The sequence below is a fragment of the Pogona vitticeps genome, chromosome 1 (assembly GCF_051106095.1).
Source record: "Pogona vitticeps strain Pit_001003342236 chromosome 1, PviZW2.1, whole genome shotgun sequence".
NCBI lineage: Eukaryota > Metazoa > Chordata > Lepidosauria > Squamata > Agamidae > Pogona > Pogona vitticeps.
Genome location: NC_135783.1, coordinates 45,634,909 through 45,662,509, shown reverse-complemented (window position 1 = coordinate 45,662,509; position 27,601 = coordinate 45,634,909). Strand labels below are relative to the sequence as shown.

At 38.0% G+C, this 27,601-nt stretch overlaps 1 protein-coding gene and 1 long non-coding RNA gene across 3 annotated transcripts in view; one reads left to right on the top strand and one right to left on the bottom strand.

Moving 5' to 3' along the window:
* The window catches only part of ZFAND3 (zinc finger AN1-type containing 3), a 151,294-nt gene that overhangs the window by 11,388 nt on the left and 112,305 nt on the right, over positions 1–27,601 (top strand). The window lies entirely within an intron of this gene.
* On the bottom strand, positions 12,097–26,782 carry LOC144585837 (uncharacterized). Its single transcript, XR_013540403.1, has 2 exons — positions 26,222–26,782; positions 12,097–26,166 (listed from the first exon to the last, which is right to left on the bottom strand). It is a non-coding gene; the product is annotated as an uncharacterized LOC144585837 (long non-coding RNA).

Here is a 27,601-nt window from a genome sequence, read left to right as displayed (position 1 = left end):
GCCCTGGTTAGATCAAAATACAGAGATATGCCTAGAGAAACTATTTGGAGTGTTGCATCTTAGGCTAGGGAGAGAAGCACTTCCACTGTACACAACTGGAACAATGCCTATTATGAATTTTTTCAGTTATCTCACAGAACGGTAGAACTAACACAGTCATTTTCAACATTAAATCCCAAACACTGGAGAAGTAACTAAGAAGCCTATAGACTAAATATCTAGTAGTTATTGTAGATGTATAAATTCCTCCTTGCTTAAGCTGGTTAAGAATTGAGATTGTCTTTTAGTGTGATTTTTCTGTTGAAGGCAGATTTCAGACCATATACTTATTGATTTACAAACCAAGACTGCACTTTAGGACAGTCTTTTATTTTTGAAACTGAATGTTGTGCTGATTTCTTTTTATTTAAGTTCATTAGCTTTGTTGCTGTCCCACTTGTTTCTGTATCAGTGAATACTTGTGTACAAGTAGTTTAACAACATTCTAATGATTATTTAATTAGGATTGGAAACAGTTGGAAATATGGGAAAACAAGAGGCCAGTCTCTTTATATAGATACTATGTAGACAGTCACAAACGTCAATGTCCTGCAGATGTTTTGAAGTCTTAGCCACACTGCCTCTGAATAGCAGGTTTATAGTTTTCTGCACTCCTGTAGGGTATCTAGCTGGGAATGGCTGGTATAGAGCCGACCCAGTTCTCATGCAAAAGGAAACTTATTGTTCCCTCCCTCCCTCCCTGACTTAACCTTGAGAGATGCTTATAAGCATTATCAGTTAGTTAAGAGTGCATATCAGGGGATGCACTGATTTCCTATGTTTTCAAATTGTAAGGCTAAGACTAAAAACTTAAGAGTTTTGATAAATAGTGTATTTGAAAATAATCATTTTTTCTTTGCTCTCAAATAATAACATAAAAGGGATAAGATTTGATTCAAGAGTAATTTCTTGAGTACAGGACCTATAAGGAGAGCCAGTGTGGTTACTGGAGCGTTGTACTAGAACTTCAACAAAAACAGGAAAGTTTGAAACTCAACACAACTTGGCTCCCAGCTCTGAAAAATACAGCGTGCAAAAGGTCAACGAACTCTACCCAGCCACAAGGACTGGGGATCACTACACACAAAAGACCAGCTAATGACACCCATCAATCACAGTGACTGATAATCTCTCCTCCTTATCACAACAATACACCCACAACAAGACACACTAATCACCCATCTCCTGAAAAGGACAAAAGCCTATCTCACAGCCATAAATACTCAACTCCCAAGCAAACTACACCAGAGCTCAGAGTCTGTCCTCTGAAGATGCTGGCCACAAAAACTGGTGAAATATTAGGAAGAACAACCTTCAGAACATGGCCAAAGAGCCCAAAAAACCCATATCAACCATTGGATCCCGGCCGTGAAAGCCTTCGCGAATACATGTTGTACTAGAACTTGGGAAACTTGTGTTCAAATCCCTGCTTGGTCATGGAAGCTCACGGGGGGGGGGGGGGACGGGACAGGACAATGGTAAACCATTTTTTGAACATTTCACATACCTCATAAATCCTGTCAGGTTTGTCATTTTTTGGAAACAACTTGACAGCACGTAACAAGGGCAAACTTCTAAAATTTATTTTATATATTTATATGGTTTCTTTGTTATCTTTCTCCTATAAAGAGACTCAGTCTGGCTCATGCTCACTGAAAAATGCTTAGGGTTTTTGTTTGTTTAATTTTTTGGTTTTTGGATTGTGACCACTGAATGGACAGTTGCTTTTCTGCAAAAAGAAACACATCTGCCCTCAAGGGTTAATCTCCCTGTATCATACTGAGAGTCCAAGATAATAAAATGCTTCTCTCTTGTGCTCTCTAGTTTATGCAATTTGCTCAGTTCTCCAAACCCCCTTATACAAATACAGTCATGGCCAAAAGTATTGACACCCTTGCAATTCTGTCAGCCCTTCTCTCAGAAAATTGTTGCAGTTGCAAATGTTTTGGCACTCACATGTTCAGAGTGGTCCTCACTGACCAGATAGGCAGGGTATAAATTAAATAAATAAATAAATAAATAAATAAATAAAATAAATTTCTTTGGATTGTGTTGGAACAACACAAAAGCAACAACAACAGAGAAGGAAAGTCAAATCTGATACAATCCCACACAGATTATTTGACATGCTCCTTAGTACAGTTTTCAACCCACAGGTTTATATGTATGCTCAATATTGTTATCAAAGTAGGGCAAAATGAAATGCAATAAAGAAAAGGACAATTATAACAATTAACACTCTGGTTTGCATAAACATCCTGGCAACAATGGGGTTACTTACATGAGTCAGTTATCCTTGGAGGTGTTAAAGCCTTGCTTTCTGCTTTTAAGACGGTGGCTATTTTAATTGAAGACTGAAATGACAAGTTTAATGAGAGCCCTGTTGGAAGAAATATTTAATCCTTATTCAGTGATAATGAGATAGGAAGCCCTGTCTTTGTCTAAGCCAAGAGAGATACATTTGAACTTTTTGCTGTTCTTGATCAGCTGTTTCCCTTTTGAATCTCTCTGAAGTTCTTTAAAGCAGTGGTCCCCAACCTTGGGCCTCCAGATGTTTTTGGACTTCAACTCCCAGAAATCCTGCCCAGCAGAGGTGGTGGTGAAGGCTTCTGGGGGTTGTAGTCCAAGAACATCTGGAGGCCCAAGGTTGGGGACCACTGCTTTAAAGGATAACAATTTATGTTAGGGATAGTGTGTCAAGGAAGGCTGAATTGTTCTGTCTGGTTTCTGAATATTGGTGTTTATAATGACTGGTTTTGTGTCCATTTATTTTTCCATATAGCAGTTGGCCTGTTTGTCTTACACAAAATATTATTGGGTCTTGATGGCAGAAAATGTTATATGTCACATTGGAAGATGAGATGTACAAAAAAACCCTGATGTTGTAGGTGATATTAGATTCTTTCATAATATTTTTAGTGCAGACACGAGAGGAGAGTTGACGTCAGGGTTTTCACTGGATTTGCTTTGTTCATGTGTTTATTACATTTATTGCTAATGAGGATTCCTTTCAGTTTGAGTATCTGTCTATGTAGGCCTCCCACCAAAAGAGGAAAGGAAATCTTGTCTAGGATAGGCTATTGATCTGCAAATGGTACATTTGAGTGGTTTTGGTTGGGAACTGTAGATTACAGTTAAGTGGTATTTTGTTCTTTGTTCTCAGTTTGTTATATAGATGTTTTTAGCAGTGTTGATTTGTTATGTTTTCATTTCTTACTGCAGGCTGAGTAATGCCTTTTATAAAGCCCCCAAGTTGAGAATCTCTGTTTGGCAGGGCTGAGTAAACCAGGTTGTATCATATATATGGTGGGCCTTTAAACAATTGGCTTTGTAATGTGTTCTGGGTAAAAGTTGAAGTTGTATATACAGTGGTGCCTCACATTACGACGTTAATTTGTTCCAGCGAAATCGCTGTAGAACGAAAACATAATGCAAAAAGAAAAAACCCATTGAAACGCATTGAAACCCATTTGAAACGCATTAAAATCTCCAACTCATCATCAGCGTCAAGCGTAATGCGAAAAGAAAAATGAAGTTTATGAAGCGTAATGCGAAAAGAAAAACTCAACGTCCAGCAAAGATCCTCCATAGGGCGGCTGTTTTCGCTGCCTGTGCAGCGAGGAATCCATCCCAGAAAACAGCAGGGGGGCATTTTGTTTATCCGGCGGCCATTTTGAAACCGCCGATCAGATGTTTGAAAATTGTTGTTTTGCAAAGAATCGGTTCCCGAAGCAGGGAACCAATCATCGCAAAGCGAAATTCCCCCATAGGAAACATCGTTTTGCGATCGCAAAAACTTCATCGTAATGCAGTTTTGTCATTAAACGGGGCAATCGTAAAGCAGGGCACCACTGTATATGAGTAGCTGTCTGTTGGTTTCTGCTTTGAAATGATGCTTATCTATTCTTCGTAAAATTTGAACGGTTTTGTCTAGAAAGTGGACATTTTGCATTTAATGGTTTTTAAGTTGACACTGATGATGAGTTGGAAGTTATTGAATTTCTGGTGAAGCATCAGTTGTGCCTTATTTCCATGAATCCCAATAATGAAAATATCATCAATAAATCTCAGAAGGGGATTCTGTGGTTAGAAGCTGAGCAAGCATTGTTCCGTTATACACGAAGATGTTGATATAATGTGGGGCCTTGTGTGTGCTTCCTTGCAGTAAATATATCTGGAAATATGTGTTACTTTGTGAGAACAAAGTTGTGGAGTTTGGTGGTTCAATGTGCCTTAACTTTATCTGGGATGCTATTCTTGATGGTTTGTCATCCATCTTTCTGGGAACTATTGGTGTACAAAACCTCAACATCGAGTGGCCATGCTTACGATTTCTGGCAAACTGCCTATGAGACAAAACAGGCCATTTCAGTTAAAACGAACAGTCTCTTAAAAATAGGAACTATTGCTTTAACACCTTGAAGAACAACTGTGTAACTGATGCTACTACTGACAGGATGTTTAGACTAATCATTTGTGTTATGGAGAAATGGTGTTCGGGAAATGAAAGCCTCCTGCCTGAGTGTTTGGAAGTAACCTCCATTAAGCAGATAAAAATGTTTTCACCTGGGTATTTTAAATCCTGCTAATAGTACTGTGGCTATAGGGTAGCTCTTATTTAATGTCCACTTGACTTTATTATGGCTAAAAGCAGGTATTTTCCGTCATTTCCAGATTCCAGAATCACTTATCTGCACGTGGTCCCTCTTATCAGAATTCATCCTCTCCAAAACAACATCCCAATTCACATTGCATCCTCTGTTAGTGGTACTGAAAGTCACACAAGATGGAATGGAAATGACAGATTTGTACTAATGTTCATGGCAGTCAAGACTGTTCGTGCTCTATAAGCAGGCTGGAACCCAGAATTCAACGATTCCAAGTACTGTAACTGCTATCCTCCAAGAATGCCTGAAGCTGAATTTCATCACCCTCCTTGTACACCTTGCCTCCAATGGAAATGGTTGCCACTTAACAGTACAGTGGGGTCTTAACTTAAGAACGACTTGAGTTAAGAACATTTTGACTTAAGAACCGCTCTCATAGGAAAATATTGACTTGACTTAAGTACTTAGATTTGAGTTAAGAACTGAAAAAAAACCACGTGGGAGGCAGGGAAAGTGCAAAATTTGAACTTTCGGTTAACTGTTGGCCAGTGAAAAGAGTGCCTGTCTGCTTCCTCACTCCTCCCAGCGTTTAGAGAGTGGATTGGGAGACAGTCTTCAGACTGCCTGGTACTGCCTGGGCTGTATTTTCCCTGCCTTCCCTGAACCTTTCTTGACCTAAGAAAAAAAGAAACAAAATATCCCCCTCTAGTGATCGAAGGCGGAATAGCAGCTTCCCATTAGTTTCTATGGACGGAAAAGAGCAGATACGGATCAAATGGTTTTCAATGCATTCCTATGGGAAATGCAGATTTGACTTGAGAACTTTTTGACTTGAGAACCGCCTTCCAATACGGATTAAGTTCTCAAGTCAAGACCCCACTGTAGTTCTTATAGATCTCCAGGTCCAGAGAAAAAGTAATCAATAAACAGGGCAAGCACAGAAGTGTTGCTGAAGCTGATAGAGGGCACTAGCAAGAGTACTGGTAAAATGTGTGCTTTAAAATACTTAAAATTGATTCAATGTATTTAGAGTCCCATAGTTTTCATCTCTTACAATGGATGATCAGTAAATATATCTGTGGCAATGATGGAGAAATTTTATAAGAAGAAAATAGTTTAGTATCTTCTGATTCTTTTTCATTTTTCATAAGCACAATCCAGTGCAATCTGATAAGAATGCCTGAACTCTGCTTAATTGCCATTATGATTCTGTGGGTCTTTGATGATAAATAAAATGTTCATTGGGCACCTTTATATCCAGATAGAGCTTTAATATTCATTAAAAGAAGATGTGTGTTCATGCTGCCAGTTAGACAAGTAAGAAACAGTGAAAGCCATGATGTGGCAGGCAGTTTATTTATTTATTTATTGCTGATATTCAAAACAGTTATGATGTTAAGCCTGATAATTTCTTTTTCTTTTAATGTAAGGTTGGGTCAACTCAGAGTTATTCGCAGCAAAAATAGAAATCTGTGTCTCAGTATGCACTAAATTCTCATATATTATGAGAAATTCAATTTCTCATTGTTAGAGAATCTATGAAGGAAAAGATTGCGCTTTTAGATGTGGTTTATTTGCCCAAAGTTTACTGATACTTGACAAGAAGTTAATGTTCTCTTAGGTCATTTTAAAAACAAAGCAATTAAATTCTCTGATGCTTTGCTTCTATTATTATTATTATTCCCAGGGAGGCATGAGAGGCTTCTCCTCAAAAATCTTGTATTTCTGTTCCTCTTTGTTATTAGAAGTGCTAAAAAATTGGAAAAATTTGGAAAATCTCAATGCAGTGTGGTATTAATTGAAAGGTTAACTCACAAAATCAAATTGAAAAATGAGATTGAAAAATTAGACAAATACATAAGAATGTGTTATCCCCTTAATATTTATTTCTGCAACAGTGCTCCGGCAGTGCTCCAGTCGGTCATCAAATGCAACTGACAATTTTAGAAATATTTATTATGGTATGTAATTTAGTATATGGATGAATAATGCTAATGTTATACTTCCAGAGAATGACAAACAGCATCTCTACAGTTGTACTAGTTTAGTAAATTCTGTCATGGTTATACTTCCTGTTATCTGCCATCCTGATCTCATAATCCTTTCCCATGAACCTCAGACCTTAACTTTATTTTGCAACACTCAATTGTATCTTAAATGTTGATATACATTTGCTTTTTCTATTTGAAAATGATTTAAAATATAGATATCTAAATTATGCTGGCTGGATAGCTCAGTGAGTTGGAGTACATGGCTACAAACCTAATGTCTGTGAGTTCAGATCTTCATTGTGCTTCCTGGGAGAAGAGTCAGTCTGTGTAAGTCAAACCCACAGCCCCCCCCCCCCCCGAAGAAGAGACTGGGAATTCACTTCTGAGTACTCAAGCAAGCCTTGGCAAAGGTTGCCATAAGTCAGAATTGACTTGATGGCTGCTGCTGCTGCTGCTGCTGCTGCTGCTGCTGCTGCTGCTGCTGCTGCTGCTGCTGCTGCTGCTGCTGCTGCTGCTGCTGCTGCTTCTTCTTCTTCTTCTTCTTCTTCTTCTTCTTCTTCTTCTTCTTCTTCTTCTTCTTCTTCTTCTTCTTCTTCTTCTTCTTCTTGTTAATAGTCGTTGTTGTTTAGTCGTTTAGTCGTGTCTGACTCTTTGTGACCCCATGGACCAGAGCACGCCAGGCCCTCCTATCTTCCACTGCCTCCCGGAGTTGTTTCAAATTCATGTTGGTTGCTTCGCAGACACTGTCCAACCATCTCATCCTCGGCCGTTCCCTTCTCCTCTTGCCGTCACACTTTCCTAACTTCAAGGTCTTTTCCAGGGAGTCTTCTCTTCTCATGAGATGGCCAAAGTATTGGAGCCTCAGCTTCAGGATCTGTCCTTGCAGTGAGCACTCAGGGTTGATTTCCTTTAGAATTGATAGGTTTGTTCTCCTTGCAGTCCAGGGGATTCTCAAGAGTCTCTCCTCCAGCACCACAATTCAAAGGCATCAATTCTTCAGCGGTCTGCTTTCTTGTTAATAGTAGTAGTAGTTTATTTTTAGTAGGGTGGATTTGATTTAAATCATGATTTAAATCAATGCAGGATAGATAAAAATCAATGATTTTTTTTAAATTAAAAAAATCAAAAATTCTAATGTAAAGCTTTTTATTTTATTTTTTAAATCATTGATTTTTATCCACCCTGCAGTGATTTAAATAGATTTGATTTAAATCAAATCCACCCTGATTTTTAGTCTTATTTATGATGCCATAAGTGACTGTCTGGATATTCATTCTTTCACTGGTGTTCTGTGATTTGCATGTATCTTTCCTCTCAGGTTCAGTAGTTGTTTTAGCTCAGCACCCTATGCCACAATGTAGGTATACTATATGCCTTTTTTTTACCCGGGATTAGCAATGATCACAGCTCTATTAGCACTCTGTTTCATACTGGTCAATGTTAATGATGCATGCATACTTTTTTAAAATCTCAACTGCCAGTTTCAGGCAATTAAGATTGTGCCAGTTTGTATGAGGACATTTATTATATGCACAGGTACCTGTGTAGTCCCTAAATGGTAAAGCCTTATGGATCATGGCATTATTAATCATAGACATTGTGGTTTCACTGTCAATGAAATCATTTGTAGTTCTTGCACTTGCTGATCTTTACTGTACTTCCTTTACAGTTCAAGCAGCACGCTTTGCTTCAAAGCAAAGTTTGTTTAATATCCTGCTTTTCTCTACACACTGAAACCTAAGACAACTGGGACCCACATTTTCTCCTTGTTTGGGCTTCATTAAACATTTCCATTGTTCTGAGGGTTACTAAATTGATCAGAGGGGTTCTTTTAGAGGAAAATACTTTGTACCCTGTGGTTTCATAATGCTGGCAATACCTATCATATCAGAGGTCACTGTGAGGAAGAGTAATGCATCTGTATCTAAGGCATAGTTTGGAGCTCGCTGTTCATTTATTTGTCACCTTTATGGAAAATAGAGGGAGGAGCTTCTCTGTCGCTTGTTTGGTTTATATAGCAAAAAACTTGTCTCAAGGTAGAGAAAGTTTGCTTGGGTACCTTTCTTTGCTTTTGAACTTGCCTTGCTGTAATATAATCTATACCAGTTGTTTTGGCAGCCAGGTTGAAGACTTTTCTGTACGTACTTGATTTGTTTGACTGATTGTTTGTTGGTTTGTTTGTTCGATTGATTAATATGTCACCTTTCTCTCATGGGGACCTAAAGGCATCTCACAACAATTAAAATAATACAGTAATAGAAAGTTAAAATATATATTACAAAAATTTAAAAAAGTATTTATTTATTTTATTAGATTTATACCCCGCCCATCTAAACAGATAGTCTACTCTGGGTGGCAATGGTCAAGATTAAAAATAAAGGTGTTGGACCAAGAGAAGGGGCTCCACAGAAGATCTTAGAGACCTAGTAGGGTCATAGGGAGTGATAAGATTTTGTATTCTTTATACAAGGCTATAGCATTTAATTTTAGATAGCAAAACATGAATAGTAAAATACTCTGTTTAAATGTAAAATAAACCTAAATTGATATAGTATGAAGTAAGCTCATTGTAGATGTCTCACTCCTGAAGGGTGAAACAAACCCTCATGCATGTCTCAACAGGAACAATCAAGACTTCACCAGGGGAAAAAAGTCTCTGGCTTGAAAAAATGGCTCTCAAGTGAACAGTACTGTAGTGCATAGTCTTTGTCTAAGACACAATATGTCTCTGTCAATGAAAACATCTCCTGTGCAGATCAATGTAAACTATGATGAAAAGTTTAAAAGGTACCATAGCCACTGTGTTTGAACACATAGAGGATGGTTGCCCCATCTTAAGCTACTTGTTTTGTAAAGGAATCTGCTTTTGAAAAAAACAACATGGGAGTAAAATTTCTATTGTTGCTTTTGTTCCCTCGAAGGCTAAAACATTTCTAACATTTCTGACTTATAGCTCATTTCAGTCTGAAAGTTTACACTTAAAGATGAGGGTAATCTAACATAGTTCACCGTACCATGCTATGTGAGGAAAATGCTTCATGACACAATTCTTTTCTTCTGTATAGCTGATAAAAATAGCTATGTACTGTGTTTCCCCGAAAATAAGACTTAACCTGAAAATAAGCCCTAGTATGATTTTTCAAGCTTTGTAATACTGTATAAGACCTACCCCCCCAAATAAGCCCTCGTTAAGTAGAACCCTGCCCTCCACCAGGGACTCACTGAGATCCTCTAAGCCCTCGAGAGAGACTTAAAACGTCATCCTCTCCTCTCCCCGTTCCCTTGCTCAGGGAGGGGCTGGGTGGTCAAGGAGGAAGGAGCCACATCGTGCTGGGAACTTGCTCCTTTGCTCCTAAATTCTCAACAGCTCTTGGGATCACACCTCTACAGTGTGTATGCTTCCTTCCCTCTCCAGCATGCAGCCAGGCAAGGCTAACAAAGCACAAGGTTGGAGGGCGGAGGTGATTTCAGAGTTCCAGCCCCCACCAGCCAGCCAGACTGCTACCCTGCCTTTATTTCCCCCCACCCCTCTTTCTCCTACCATAAGCCTTTTAACCCTCCTCTCGTTTGGCTCCCTCTTCGGTGCTGCCGGCAGGGCCACGCCATGTTGAAGCAGCCATCCTCTCCTCAACCAGGCTCACTGGCTTCAGGCCCCCTCCACACCAACACTGCCCCCCTCGACCACTGCCGCTGCCAACACTGCCATCATTTCCCACAAAACAAACCCAGCAACCGCCAGCCCCAACAGGAGCCTCAGCCCAGGCACCGCCACTGGAGAAACCTGAGCCACCACCATGGCGCCTCTGGGCAGCAGGGGTGGCAGAGGCACCCTTGGAGGAAGTAGCACCAGGTACATTTAAAGAAGGGGAAGGAGAAAGGGTGTTTGAATGAATGTAGATTGTTGTTCTTGAAAAAGTTAAACATCCCTTGAAAATAAGCCCTAATGTGTTTTGTTGAGCAAAAATTAATATAAAAGCCTGTCTTATATTTGGGAAAACACGGTATATATTTTTGAGGCCTTCCTATGTATTGTGAAATTTTACATCCATAGTCATTTTTCGAGTGCTAAACCATAAACCATAAATGAAAATACAGCAGAATAAAATATATTTACTTCTTATTATATTATACTGCCATCTGATTAGCTTGACTCTCAAACATTCATTTTCACTCCAAAAAACTTTTACTGGATTTTTATTTTTTTTATTTGTATTGTTTTATTTGCAATTTGCCTTTATTCATTCATTCAATGAATGAATGAATGAATGAATATGGAGAATGAATTGACTGGCACTGTGTGTACATGTTTGTGTACACTTTCTCTCTTGTAAGTGAGATCTTACTGAAAGTCATCTCCAACAGAATATTGTAAGGAATGTAACATTTATCATTTAATGAAAATTCTGAAGTACTTTATATTATTATGCCTTTAGATAAAATGCTGTTTTGTTGGCAGGTATCAATATCATGTGGTTTGCCTTGCTGGAGAATCAGTTATGTGTTTAAAACAATACTGCTTTAACAAAAATCAATATCCGTTCAATAAAATGCATTTTTAGCCAGAGAAAGATGCTGACATCAGTTTGTTGGAGAAAATATTGATCTTTGTGTTAGATGCAACAATTCATTATTTTTAGATCTTGCTAATGCCATTAGTATGTACTGAGGCTGGAGGAAGTTAGAGATGGCTTATTTTGTTTGGGCACAGTGGCCTTTATTGTACCACTTGTTTTGGAGGAAGATGAAAGGAAGAGTTCATTTTGAAGATTAAAGATGAACAACATTTTCCTGCTGTTGGGGGGTATACCCATGTTTTTGCTGAGGATTTCAAGTGTTCTTATAATACAACTTTTCTCCTTAAGATCTCCCTCACTCCTCAGCTTCATTCAGTCTACCATGTATCCTTTACTTTCCCGTTTCCCCTATTCTCCAGCTAATCTTTGTGCTTATATGCAAGCTTACAGTTAATAATTATCTAGTATTGATGCTCAAGATGTTGTAACAAAGGCTTCTGCCTTATATGGAGCAATAAACATCTAATGTTCAAGCTGGATTTCAAAAAGGAAGAGGCACTGGAGATCATATTGCAAATATCTTCTGGCTACTGGAGAGCAGAAGATCCACTTATGCTTTCTAGACTACAGCAAAGCCTTTAACTGTGAAGATCATAAGAAACTTTGAGTTGTTATGAAAGAAATTGGTTTGCCCTGGCACTTGATTGTCCTGATGTGTAATTTGTATTGCGAATATAAAGAGAGAATATGCTTTTCTAGAGGCAAAGGTTTCATACAAGGCACACAGAACATATAATACAAAAAGCTAGACTGGATTCAGATAGATGAAGGAGAAGCGAAAATTGATGGAAGAAACTTCAACAATTTAAGATATGCAGATGACACCATCTTTTTTTATTATTATTTTTTTATATAAATCCATCCATATTGGTTTAGCATCGTGTCACCAGGGTACAGCTTATAAACATTTGTAAAACAACTACTACACACATTATACTCCTAATCTATACAACATCCTTCTAACCATTGATAGAATAAGTCCCATGTTTGGTAATATTTTGTATCTTCTTTTCCTTTGATTTTCAGTGTTAGTCTGTCCATTTCGGCACAGTCCAATATCTTTTTAATTATTTCTTGATCTGTAGGTGTTCCTTCCTTTTTCCAGTACTGTGCATAAATAATCCTCGCCGCTGTTAGAATATGCAGTATTAAATATACATTTTTTTTCATTCTTAGAAACCTTTATTGGCATTATATGGTACAAGGGAGTACATAGCACAGTTACATTCCAGTTCCAGGTAAAGGGAGGGGCAGGCAAGGGGTTGTACAGTGGTGCCCCGTATAGCGAGGTTAATCCATTCCAGATTAACCTTCGCTATACGAAAACATCGCTGTGCGGGTAAGGAAAGCCTATTGGAACGCATTAAACTTATTGCCACTGTCTCCCCCCCCCCCCCCATTTTGGGCACGCGAGCCAAAAAGGTTAGCCAGCACAGTCCTAGGAGCTGACTGAATATCCCAAAATCTATAAGACAAATCTCGATTTTATGGTGAGGAAGGAAATTGTATTTGTTTAGCTTTTATACCAGGCGACATAATTTATATTGTGGCTCAGTTTCTAAAAATGCGAAGTAATAAGAAACTAGAGCAGTTTAGAATTGGGCCAGATAAAGGGGTTGCTTGTCTGCAGTAGGTGATTTAAACCTACTGCTGTCTGACAGGCAAGAACTCAAGGTTTTTATTATAATGTTCAGATGTCTTGTTTTTTTCCTCCTGTATTTTCAGCTCATACAGCTGAAACATCATTAAATTCCTGGAAGTGCTGACATGGGAAACTGGTTCTGTTACTTTAATGATACAGAAAAATCATTTTGCTGTTCTCACTTCCATTTGCTGATTTACTCACCTGCCTCTAACATCTGTTTTAAAAAATTACAAATATAAAATGGTTTACATTTTTACATAGCTTTCAAAGTAACACTTGTTTAAAAATGGAATTATATTGAAAATTACAGCTGATAAAGGACGACCAATATGAAAAAATGCTGTGGTATTCAATAAATGTTGTCTCAAAATTTTGAGGAGACATTAAAATAGAAAATATGTCAATGCTACTATTTCTGCTCAGTCAAAAACCGGTGCAATAAATAGACGAGTTTAATAAATTAAGAGCATTCTAATAGCATTTCACTGCTATATGCTGTCTAATGCAAGCTTATTGGCTTTTTACCAAATCTTTCTGAGCTCTGAGTTTTACAACATAGATTTACTTTGCCAAAAAAACAAAAACAAAAACAAAAACAAAACAAAAAACACCAACCCACAGTTTAACCTTGTATTATCCTTACTGGTATAGTATAAGCATAATTATAGATTTCCAGAAATAAATATCTTTTATATAATAGACAATTATGTTTTATTTATCTAAGGTTCTTTATACAGTTTTTTTATTGTAGCTTTTTAATCATTTCGTGCATATGATGGTTAATGTAGAAAAAAAGTTAAATTAGATTAAGAAGATACATACAAGCTATAGTGTTAGATTCTAAGTATATTATGAAGTAAGTTGCGAAAAAGGAATTGAATGAAAGATTGGTAGTTGGATATTCTGAGGGCTTTCCCAGTAAGAGAACAATGTGTTAGCCAAATATCTGCTATAGTGCACTTATGCAAGTGTGTACTGTACTACACTGATGTGAGCATTGAAAGGTGTATATGTGTGTTTTTGTTTTTTGTTTTGTTTTGTTTCATTTTTGGTATGGTCAGCATGGCTACATTTGCTTTATGTATGAATGATTATATTTTGTTGAACTTGAGAACTTTGTAGTTTTTGTGAATTCTGGTTTTCTGAAATTATTCATGTCCTGCTTGGAGAGGCAGATCTCTTTTTAATTTGAAATATCATCATGGAAAAAAAATACTGCTTTGATTATATATGCTATAAGAAACTTTACATATGAAAAAAACAAGGTGTCTTTTGAAAGCAGGTGTTATGTGAAGCAAGTGCTTAATATTCATCAACATGAAGGCTGGTATCTGTACTTATGTTTCTACTACAGAAAACTGATGTGAACAAGAAGGAAACCCAAAGTGAGATCTGAGCAGTATGAGCATAGTATACCAAGATTGCTTTTATTCCAATAAGGCAAACTAGTTTTCCCCATTTCTAAGGACTACTAATATTGCAAACCTGTACCATATGCAGAATATTTTAATATTGATATTTCAAAAACTGCGGTACCTGTTAGCACTGGGAGACTTGAAAGATTATTTTAGTTACTCTGGTACTGGCCAAAATCCAAATACTGATCTATGCTTGTGTAAATAATTAAGTTGTTGTGACAGATTGCTGCTAATTAACAAGTAGCTGGTGTCCTGTTTCCATGCAGTGTGTACTCAATGAGCCAGGATTTTGCTCCTGTATAGATGTAGTCTTGGTCGGGGTGCAAAAGGAGATGCCCAAAGCCAAGCTGAATAAAGACACTAGGGAACAAGAATAATTGTCAGGTTGTCAGTCATAGTCCATAAATGCAGGCTTTACCAAGTCAACAGTACATTCAGGAAACAAGGAGAGGTGCAGTCATGAAGCCAGTCAGAGTTGGATTGGCTAGAGATTTAGCAGTGAGGGAAACAAGGAGGGTTGAGATCTGGGAGCAAAGGAGCAAGACCAGCCAGAAACAGATGTTCTTTCTCAGTATTGCATGGGTGTTTGGATTGTGTTTTTATCTTTTGGCCGTGTGGATATCTCTCTTATGCCAGCTGCTATTAATCAGCTATTCAGGATAGATGGAATGTTTTTTCTGCAGATGCTGATTTCCCCTCAGCTTAGTTTTTGTGTCTACACTCCTGGGGACTAAGAGGGATGTTTTCCTCTGAGACTTCGTTTCTGTTTAGAGAGAAGGAGCCTTTTTCATAAAAGGCAGGCTCTGTCTTGGATGTCCCTGTGCTGAGATTGCTGTCTTTATTCAGCTTGTCCCCAGAACTCTCCAGCTGATGCATGTCCTGCTAGTTGTGTTCCTGAGTGTGTCCCAAGTTGTGTGATGTGGATGCATCAGCTTGTTAATGATGTTAACTAGCATCTTGTTAATTAGTGGCAGTTTGCTGCTGTGACTTATGCCATTTCACTTATGCAAAGGTAAATTGTAAGTTGGATTCTGGTGTTTATATATCATACAAATCTATGGTTTTGAAGTTCATTTGGTAATATGCAGGTGTTAACCAACATTTATATTCACTGTGCACAGATAATAACTGTGCTGTTTAAGCAAAAAGCACTCTACACTCTAAATGAAACAGTAGGTAATAGCAACGGGCACTATATTTGCTGACTGTTCTGGGAGCAAATCACATTAATTAGCAGATAAATAGCAGCTTTTGGAGGTATAATTGAAAGAAACAAGAATTTGTACTTCTGAATCTTTCCTAAGCATACAGTTCCTGTTATGGGAAGCTGCTCTGTTAAATATGCATGCTTGCCCTTCTCTTCTCTGAATATATAGATTGCATATAGAGTAAAAAGTGATGTTTTCTTCAGATTTATAGTTTTCAGAATGGTAGCCATGGTAGTCTTTGCAAGGATACAGTATTAGACAAGAAATAAAACAAAAGCAGAAACAAAACAAAAAATTCAGAAGACAAAAATGTTATAGCACCTTTAACTTCTATATTTTAATGTGAGCCTGGGGTTCCATTACCTAACCACTGCCACAGAACAAAGGAAAAGAACTGGATATCCAACAGGGATCTTAAGTCATTACTAATTGTGAAATGCTGCATTGACTTGCACAATCTGCAAATTTTATCAACCAGCAAACCAGCCAGCCAACCAACCTGTCTCTTTGTTTTGGGGCCATGTACTGTATACATGACTCTTATGTCTGAGGAAGTGGACTTGAGGCATGCAAGTTCACATTAAAATTTAGCAGTTAATCTTTAAGGTGCCACAACATTTTTGTCTTTTTTCTTTTGTTTGTTGTCTCCTTCTGAGAGTCTTACCTTATCATCTGCAATCAAAATAAGAAGCAAAGGTTGTGTCATGTCTGTTGTTGTAAGCTAAGTACTATATTCTACTTCAGCGGAGTATTAATTTCTACATATTTTGAATTTGGCAGTTCAGACACAGGACGGGAACATTTTGTTTTTCCTCTTTATAAAATGTACTAAATATCATTGCATCCAAACAAAGCTCTGATTTTTGTGGAAAGGAGAAGTTACAGTTAATTATTATTCTGTGCTGTAGTCACTAGTGTGTTTGGGATTATCTCCACAAATGTGTAGAAAACTAATCTGAGATAAGAACATAGCTGTATGCTGTGAAAATTGATGTAATGTTCCATCTGCCTCTGTGGTCCTCAGTGATTGAATATTAGCTGAAATAAGTACAGTGATTATGGCAGATTACTTTCTGTTTTCAATTAATAAGGCGGTGTGTGATACCAATTTCTAGATCTCTCTAGAAATGGTTCAGAATAAAAATATCAAAGTGATTTGTAACTAAACACACACTACCAGTTTACACTTGCCCATTGCATGTCTTGATTACTCATTGCTGAATTTGTGAACCAACTCAAAATAAGGCCTTGAGCTTATGACAGAGTTTTATGTGATGGAATAATGATTCATTGGTCACTGGGTGGGCAGTGATGGATTAGGACTCTGGAGGCCTGGATTCAAATCACTGCTCAGTCATGGAAACTCACCTGGTATGGTGGTGTGAAACTGGAAAAAAAAAACAACGCTCCTTAAATATCTCACTTACTTTGAAAGCCCCTTTAGGGTCATTATACCGTATTTTTCCATGGATAAAATGACACTTTTTCCTAAAATAATTAAAGGAAAAATTGAGGGTCATTTTACACATGGAAGTAAGGAGGGGGGAGGGATTAAAGGGCTTTGATCCCTGTTTTTCCCCTTCACGTTTTGCAAAGAAAATGGAGGGGGAAAGTGATTCCTGCTTTCCCCCTACATTTTCATTGCAAACGTTTATTAAGTAGATGTTATGGGAGATGTCAAAAATAATACTGCATATAGAATATTATATCTCTGAACTTCTCAAAGTGCTAGAGCTTGGAGTAGGGAAATGATTATATTGCATTTACTTGCATATAAACAGTTCTTACTTAATGTAAGTGCATTTTGCTATCTGTTTCACATACTTCTCCCAATCCACATTGTTAAAAGTGGCTACACTAAAAGAGGCTAAAAAGGTGACAACAAAGAAATGGACCTTTTCAGTGGTGGATCCTATTCTTTGGAATAAGCTTCTAACCAAGATGCGCCTCTCCTGATATTTAAGAAACTAGTAAAGACAGACCTCTATAAAGCAGCTTTTAAGAATATATTTCCAGATGCTGTTAATATTAATTTTAAAATTTAGGCACTTTCTTTTTTGCTGTTTTGAGTTGGTGTATTGATTGTTTTAGTATACAGTGGGGTCTTGACTTGAGAACTTAATCCGTATTGGAAGGCGGTTCTCAAGTCAAAAAGTTCTCAGGTCAAATCTGCATTTCCCATAGGAATGCATTGAAAACCATTTGATCCGTATCTGCTCTTTTCCATCCATAGAAACTAATGGGAAGCTGCTATTCCGCCTTCGACCACTAGAGGGAGATATTTTGTTTCTTTTTTTTTTTTAGGTCAAGAAAGGTTCAGGGAAGGCAGGGAAAATACAGTCCAGGCAGTCCAGTACCAGGCAGTCTGAAGACTGTCTCCCAATCCACTCTCTAAACGCTGGGAGGAGTGAGGAAGCAGACAGGCACCCTTTTCACTGGCCAACAGTTAACTGAAAGTTCAAATTTTGCACTTTCCCTGCCTCCCACGTGGTTTTTTTCAGTTCTTAACTCAAATCTAAGTATGTAAGTCAAGTCAATATTTTCCTATGAGAGTGGTTCTTAAGTCAAAATGTTCTTAACTCAAGCCGTTCTTAAGTCAAGACCCCACTGTATTGGGATGGAACAAGGGGTGGTGATGGGATGTTTTGTGTTTTCTTCTGTAAACTGACCAGAGCAGGGATGAAAGCTCCGTTTTTTCATCCTTGTGCAAATATGAAATCAAATATTTTGAATTTGCTTGTGCAAGGTGTTGAGTGACTCATTATGGCTACATTCACCTAGATGTTGCTTGCACTAATTGTGCTTATTCTACTGTCAGTAGAGGAACACCTAGCAAAACAATGCTGATGCCTGTCATTTTTCTTCTAGTCTAATGTTAAAACAGATCTGAACATAGCTGCTAATGATAGGCCGTTTCAAAGATTTCCTAATTCATATGGGTGCTGTAAGTTGTAAAGTGACTTGATGGCATGTAACAACAGCAACGTTAAATATAGCCCATATTTTGAAAAATAAAATGAATGCAAAATACTAAAATTTAAGGCAGAAAATATTTTTCTTTTAACAGCATGTTTTCCTGTATATGTTGCTGGAAGTCATAGCAGTCATCAGTTTGCTGTAGTATATACAATGAGTGCATCCATTATACTTTGTTGTTCTCTTACACTATTCCCCAGTGATTTAAAAACTACCGTATGTATTGTTTTTTATTCCTATACAGTCTCTGGACCAGAATGAAGGTTCCACGTAGAGCTAAAACTGAATCGTTATGATAAGTCTTCTCATGCAGGGCACTGTTTCAAATATAAAGGATGTACACAATGACACTATCTGTCCAGTTGAGGAGAATCCGTGGCCCTCTTTAGGTATTTGCTTCTTGTGCCACTTGAAATTAGTGCTGGGTAGAAGTGCCAGAAGAAGAAAGTTATTTTCCTGAGGGTACCGTAGACCCAGTGAAGTAGTAACAGCTGAAAGAGAAGAGAGGAGAGGCCGTTGAATATTTTTGTTCCTCCCCCATGACTCCCCACAAAACCCTTTTTCCACCAAACTTTAAAAGCTAGGAACTGTTCAGTAAGGCCTGCAAGATTGAAGGGAGTGTGGATTATGCATTTCTGATAAATACTTCTGCACATGTTTCAGAATCCTATGGGCCACTGCTGATTTTAACTGTTATGATGCCAGGAGGTGTTTTGTTCACATGCCTGGTCATTTTCCTGAGTTCAAAATCAAGAAGTATCTGAGCATCTCATCAGTTAGCCACAATTAGCTACAGCATATGCAAACTTTATGTGAACACCAAAGGGATTTCTAGTTCTAGTTGTATTTTATTATGTAAAATTTGGTAGGAAGAGAGGTGGAAACTTTTGATTGGATTCAAATTTGGCAAGTTGCATTTGCAATATGAGCCAAAAGTCTATCATGAGATGTCTTTTGTGAAAAACTTTTATTCATGGCTGGTGTCCACTAAGCAAAAGGAATTAATGGAGCATTGTCAGCTTTTCAAAGAAAAAAAAGAGTTTGCCATTTTCTGATGGTGCCTAGTCACATTAAATTTGTTATATTATTAGGTAAAATAAAACAGTTTGGTATGTTACTATAAAAGGAGATAGTGGAAGTATGTATTTATTTGAAAGGACTGCATTTTAAATGATTAAAAAAAGGAAAGTTTTTTTGTCTGAAATGTTATAGGGCTGTTTTCTCTGAAACATTTAAAATTCCCCAGTTGGGAATAAAATGCAAATTTTGACCTTGATACATAGAATATCATTTCCTAAAAGGTTTGATTTTTCCATCAAGTGATAAAATCAGAGGCCATTTCTGTTAATGTGGATTTTTTAAATCTGCATTTTGCTTGGCACTTATTTCTTTTAGTTCCCTTTTCAAGTCTCAGGTGCTGATCATATTCAATAAATTCCAGACATCTGTTGTGATGTTTAATCCCAGATTGGCTGTTGAAACTAAATAGCTGAGTTGGTGAAATAGAACATGAAAACATGCAGCAGTGGTATAAGACAAGGTTTCTATGTGGGGAAAACTAAAAAAAAAGTGAATTTTATGCTCTTTGTAAAATGGGCAGATGATACCACACACTGCACTGACTATAGGTGGAATGCCCAGGATACAGTACTACTGATGACAGTTCATTTTATAGTAAATTGCTGCATTTTTGCAATAAATTGTAAATTGCTTTTTGCAATAAGTTGCATCATTAGAACACCTTGTTGACTCTCTTACTTCCTCTTTCTCCCTGGTATACATTTACTGGTTTGTGTTTGTTTTGATTTTTGTATCTCTGAGTATTAAAAATATTGGAAGTTCTTAATTTTTAATTCATATATAGTATTCTCACAGAAGATAAGTTGTGGTTGCCTTCAAGCAATAACTTCCATGTAGAGCTATCATCCCAACTCAGCATATAAAATATTGTGGAAACTTGGATGAGTTAGGATATGAAATGGAGCAAATATTTGTGTGTTATTTTAAAAAAAAACTCTTAAGGAAACAATTTACAGTGCTGCAATACAGTTTTAAGGGATTATTTTTCTGTCATGTTCAGAAGGCCTATTTAATTGTTGCAGCTGATATTTAACCAGGATCCAAAGTATTTACATAATCTACTTACTGAATATATTTTTTCTTTATCTTAAAGGAAATCAGTGATCTGAAAGGAAGTTGGCATCCCGAGCTTCATTTAGCCTTACCTGCTCATGACTCTTTGTAGGGATATATATAAATACAGAGGACATAGTATGAGTACTCCATATGTATGAAGAAATAGATTTTGATCCCTGAATGTTCACACCAAAACAAATTGGTTAGTATTTAAAATGCTATGGTAGCTTATCTTTTTTCTTTTTCTTTTTTCCATTTTTTCCCATTTAATTGTGCCAACCCATTCTACATTTCCCTGTATATGAAGACTTTGGAGTGTAAAATTGAAACAATGGATACTTGAGTTTAAAACAAAATGTATGTTTAGAAAAACTACACAAATCCTTTTCCGTGCTGCTCATAATCACACCATCACCTCTTGTCAGAATGTATTTTGCCGCTTACAAAAATATTTCTTAGTCTGCAGTGTCACTGTAAGTTGGCTGCACAGCTAGTGTGCTGCTATATAAAATCTTGTTTCATGCTGTAAATGCCAGAAGTTCTGCCATGGTCACTAACCAACAATGGAGAGGTCAGACAAGAATTTCTTCAATCCTTTCAGACATTATATAAAGGTCAGCACAGTATATATTTTGGAAGCTTCACCAAAGCACAGAATGCTTTTCATAGTGAGCTGGTACTGTTCATATCAGTTCTTTCTAAAGCTCAGTAGTGACTCTGTGTGAAGTAGAAAACTGATAAAGAATTCAAAATAAAGTTTGGTTATCTTTTGAAAACAAAAGACGATGAAAGGGAAAGGCAGGTGTGAACAGGGTAAAAGAAGTAATTTGTTTGAAAGCTGCTTCTGTTTCTCCAAAAAAATCATTCACCTGAAATTTGTTTCCAAATACTGCTGGATTTTTCTATGTGCTTTTGGAATGAAGTTCTTGCAGTGTAGAGGAGTAATACTGTCCAGTGTTATGTGAGAGGTTTAATGTGAGTTTTGGAGATAAAGAACACTCTCTTTTAGATAATCTCTCCTGACTCACAAATATGGGTTTTCTTGTAGTATTCAGCATGTTCTGGAACTTTCCAAAACTGAGCTATTGAATTTTGTCTGGAGTTTTGTCTCTCCCTACCAGCATTCTTTCCCATTCCCACAGTTACTTTTTGTCTATCAGTAAAACAGCATCAGTTTGGAAACCTCACCATCTACAACTCTGACCTTCATGTCTATATACAATTCTCATTTTCTTCTTAAGTTTTTTATGTGTTCATCTCTCTGACTAACCATCCTGGCAGTGGGCTTTTACCCTTGTTGCCACCCCACAATATCTTCTCTTGCAAACAAGAATTATGGTCCGTGTAGCTAGAATTGTGTTTGCTGGCCGCTCCCAGGTGTGTTGTCTGCCTTGGTAAGAGTCACTATAGTCCTGCTTTCAAGCACTCTCTGGCTTTCACACCACAGGGCTGATACTTGACTCAAAGCACTCTTGTGGGAGAGGACAGTTTTCTTCTTATAGGCTTTGGCTAAGCAGCAGCCACTCATATCTGTGGTCATTTGCAAGTGATCCCTACTGACCAACACGATGATTGCTACTACCTCGGTTTCTCCTTTACAGTCAATGACAGTACTGTCCTCTCTTGATTTTGACCATATCAGTTCTGCCTACCTTGGCTTTGGGATCCTCATGTGTAACCACTGCTTCAGTCACTCACAGACTTAAGAGTTCTTCTAAGAGCTTGGCAGCAAAATACAGTGGTGCCTTGCATTACAACGTTAATTTGTCCCAGTGAAATCGCTGTAGAACCAAAACATCGTAAAGCGATTTTAAAAAGCCCATAGAAATGCATTAAAACCCAGTTAATGCGTTCCTATGGGCTGTAAACTCACCGTCCAGCGAAGATCCTCCATAGTGCATCCATTTTCGCTGCCTGTGCAGCGAGGAATCCATCCCAGAAAACAGTGGGTGGCCATTTTGTTTACCCGGTGGCCATTTTGAAACCGCCGATCAGCTGTTAAAAAATCATCGCTTTGCGAGAATCGGTTCCCGAAGCAGGGAACTGATCATCGCAGAGCGAAATTCCCCCATAGGGAACATATTTTGCAATTGCTTTTGCAATCGCAAAAACGTCGACGTCAAGCGGTTTCGTCGTTAAACGGCGCACCCGTCTTGTGGGGCACCACTGTAGAGGAAGAAAAAGGTAGAAGGATAAGAAACAGGAGCCTACCCTTTTACCTTCCCTCATCTCGCTCCTACAAGAAAACAATTCCCTCTGCCAGAGCCATGCACACTGCAATTAGCCTACAGTTTCTGTAGCACAAGGTGTTTGTAGCATGAGGTGGTTGGTACTGAGGACAAAGGAATTTTTGCCTTTGTCTGTATCTGTTGGCCCTAATGTATAAGAAGAACATTACAATGTTGCTGCCATCTTCCAATCAGTGGTACACCTCCATCAGCACAACACACCATGCAACCAACTGCACTGTAAAATCCCTGGCAAGTATGGTGACACTTCCATTTAGCTCTCCACTAGGATTAGTGACTGAAATAGAGAATTTTCCTGTCAATCTGAAAATGTATGTGGAATTATTTGAAGAAAAAAAGGGGATTAGATTGAAAGACTGGTTGTATAAAATGAGATCGAAAGATCAAATGAAACAAATCCTTCAGAATAAGAATATTTCATGGTTGAATTATATGCAATTAGAAAGATGAATTAATGGATGGATAAAGAAATATAATAAAGGTTGAGAATACACAAAGTATGAACGGTTTCTATTATCATAGGAAGATAATCAGATAACTGATTCACTAAAGGGTATAGTGAGTAAAATTTATGGACTCCTGCTTGACTTAGAAGATTTTATTTATTTATTTATTTATTTATTTATTTATTTATTTATTTATTTATTTATTTATTTATTTATTTATTTATTACATTTATAGTCAGCCCATCTAGTCATATAGACTACTCTGGGCGGGTAACAACATAGCATATAACAATTTACAGTGAGAAAGAAGGATTGAAGTTAATGTGGGAACAAGATTTTGGAAAAAGAATAAATGAGGACGAGTGGAGGAAGATGTGGAAAATGAGGGTTTTAAGATTTATGTCAGTGAGAATAAGAAAAAAATTTAATTGGACTTAAGATGGTATTTAACACCGACAAAATTAAATAAAATTAATGCTAGTTATCTGAATGTCTATTGGAAATGCGAGAAGGAAATTGGTACATACTTTCATATGTGGTGGGAATGTGAAAAAATACAAAGATTTTGGAAACTATTCTTTAAAGAGTTAAATGACATATGTGAAAAAGATATAGAATTTAATCCTGAGATAGCTTTGTTATCAATATTTGAGAATGTGGAATATGATAAGATGATTAAAGAATTGATTACCAATTTATTAACAGCAGCTAGATTAATAATAGCTAGGCAATGGAAATCAGAATCTGAATTTCGAATGGATGAATGGTATAATGAAATATGGAATATAGCTATAAGTGATAAGCTAACTTGTAATTTAAAGATTAAGAAAGAGTTGAAAAAGAATAATTTTTATGATATATGGGGCAGATTTTTTGGAATATGTGTTAGCAAGTGGAAAAGGGAAAGCTCCAAATCAAGAATCAATGTAGTCCAGAGAAGAGGACAATAATAGAAGAAGAATACTGTATAGATGGAGGAAGAAGATTATTGCAAGAGGTCCCGACTATGGTAGTGGGGAACACAGTTAATTTTATATTTTGGTTTATGTAGTTTATGTTTATGTTATAGTTAAATAATTTTTTTTTAAAAAAATATGATGACACTTAGGCATCATACTCAGCCGTATTGTTGGCTCTTGCCCCTGAGGTCCACTCTTCAATGAGAAGGTTATGTTTAGTCACAAGATTGATAATAAGTTGGAATATGAATACAAGCTCTAGTCCTCCATTTGTAGACAAATGGTAGGCTGTAGAGCAGTGGTCCCCAACCTTGGGCCTCCAGATGTTCTTGGACTACAACTCCCAGAAGCCTTCACCACCACCTCTGCTGACCAGGATTTCTGGGAGTTGAAGTCCAAGAACATCTGGAGGCCCAAGATTGGGGACCACTGCTGTAGAGCAGTCCTCTTACCTCCATTCCATCCCATGCCATTTCTTTGTGCATCTAAAAGGTGACATGCTGAACCTTTGCAAGTGGCAGGAAATCCTCATATTTGCTAAGATGTAGTGTGGTGTCTTTTGGAGGCACAAAAGATGGTTTGGGAATGGCATGCAGGTAAGAGGGTTGGTCTGCCTCCTGCTGTTTGACCGCTTTCAGTCCCATAATTCAATCTGAGGGGCTGATGCTGAATTATGGGACTGAGATTTCCCCCCCCCCCCCAATATATCCATTCATAGCAGTGACATTTCGCACAGCAGGATCAACACAAGGGTGTGAGTTCTGGCAGAGCAGTTCTGTCCTCAATTCATTGGTGATATTCCAGCTTCCTCCAAGGTAAGTTGGTGAATCTCCCATATGTCTGAGTCTACAGAGACCACGAAGTCTAGAGAGACCACGAAGAAGGACAGGCTGCTTCCCTGTAACTGTTTCTTCAAGTAATCATCTGTGGCATTCACACAATCAATCCTCCTCCTTTCTTAGGTGTCTTGTCTGTTTGGCAGATACAGAACTGAGGGATTTGGAGCAAATGCTGGGAGTATGCAGTGTGGGAAGAAGCAGAGCTCCCACCAAAACTCAGTGGCTCAGCTTTGAAAGATTCTAAGACATCCTGCACAGCATTTGTGTGAGTGCCACAGATGACCACTCAAAGAAATATGATTACAAGGAAGCAACTTGCCATTTCCTAATCTGCTTTGCTCAGATTCATGTCATAAAATATAAGAGTGAGAGACACTCTTGAGCGTTGCTTTGTTTTTCTCTGATTGGTGTGAAAACACTGGTTGTAAGCTGGAGAATCGCTGCCAGTCAGAAAATAATAAGAAATAATGTTCTGACTTGACATAAAAGCATGTAATATGTATGGAGGTTCCAGAACAGATGAAGAATTCAGGGAATAAAGTTTTTGGATATATTACCAAATTAGAATGGAACTCATGTTGATGAATTCGATTTGAAATTACAACAGAATAATTGCTAGAAAAAATGATAGACAAGGGAACTCAAATCACACATTAATGAACACAAAAGAATTGTACAGAAAGTGTAACTTGTGTGGATTTGATTTAATAATTATTATCTAGAAAAGTGGAAACTTAATTCATACTGCTGAGAAAATGTTTACTGAGCAAATTGCTGGAATTACATGACCTGTGTAGAACTGTATATCAAAGCTGTCAGTTTGTTTCAGATTGCACTTCAATCCCTGGTCCCTTTATAGCCCTTGTTGGCTTGTGTGACCACCTCTACTCAGGCTAATCACATTTAAAATGTCCTTACTGTTAGTAGTCTTGCCTTTAGCCTAAAAACATATGAGCCCAAGCTGTTTTAAGAATCAAGCATATTAGATCTTTATTATTATAATGTAACAACTGGTGAAACTAAACAAGAGTTCAACTTCAGGTTACACTGTGTTACGTGCTAGTTTTCAAACATCTAGCCTCCCTCAGACACAAAGTAATTCTCCCAAGTTCTAGCCCACTCTTAAAATTGGACCTCCCTCATCCCTAATATACAGTGGAACCTCTACTTACGAACTTAATCCATCCCAGAAGATGTTCATTAGCTGAAACGTTCATAAGGAGAAGCTCCATTTCCCATAGGAATGCATTGAAAACCAATTAATCCATTCCAGCCGAAGAACAAAATACAAAAAAAAGAAAAGAAGAAAAAAGAAAAGAAAGAAAGAAAAAAGAAAAAGAAAAGAACAAGAAAATAAATACAGCAAGTCCCATGCTGGGACTGCAAAAAGCAAAAAACAAACAAATCCAAAAATAAACATTGGAGCAAGTCCCACGCTGGTACTGAAAAACCCCCACCAAAAAACCAACAATGCAGAAACATAACCCCCCAGCCCAAACCTACCCTCCAAAACCCACCCAGAACAACCTTTTTAAAAAAAGGAGCACCTTACTCGTCTGAAGCCTCCCGGCGGTTCCCTACTGTCACAATCGTTGCCATCAGAGACCTCCTGGGAGTCCCCCATCAACGCCATTGGAGACCTCCGGGGGGTCCCCCGCCATCGTGATCGCCGCCTTCGGAGGCCTCCCAGAGCTTCCCCACCTGACGCAGGCTTTCCTGGGGTAGACCAGGCCTACCAGGCCTATTGCGGCAGTGGGGTACCCCCAGGATGTCTCTGATGGCTGCGTTCACGGTGGCAGGGGACCCCCCAGGAGGCCTCCGAAGGCGGTGATCACGGGGGACCCTTGGGAGGTCTCCGATGGCTGCGATCGTGGTGGCAGGGGACCCCCAGGACGCTGAGCCTCCCTTTTCCTAACCGTTGGGGTGAAAGCCTCTTCACCACCAATGGTTAGCAAATTTAAATTTCCCGCCCTTTTCCCCTGCCTTTTATGTTCATATCTTGAAGCTCCGTTCACAAGTAGAAGCAAAATTTTGCGAACGGAGATGTTCATAAGTTGGATTGTTCGTAGGTAGGGACGAATTACTTTCCATTTGTTGTGTAACAGATGGACTATAAGGACGTATAATAATAATAATAATATAATTTATTATTATAATTTAAACATTAGTCAAGACTGAAAATATTTTTTAAAAATTTAAAAATACCTAAATTTCAAAATAGTCCATTCCATAGACATTTACCACTTAAAAGCCTGTCTGAAAAGGAAGATCTTTGCCTGGCAACAGTAGGACAAGAGGGAGGGGGCCAATATGGCTTCTAAGAGCAGTGCATTCCAAAGCCTGGGAGCAGCCATTGTAGCAGGATCTCTCATGTTCTCACCAGAGCTTGGGAAGATGATAGAACAGAGAGAAGGGCCTCCCCGGAAGATTTTTAAAGCATACTAGGCTCATATGGGTTGTTCCAATCCTTCAGATAGCCTAGACCAGGGGTGTCCAACCTTTCACCTTCCCTGG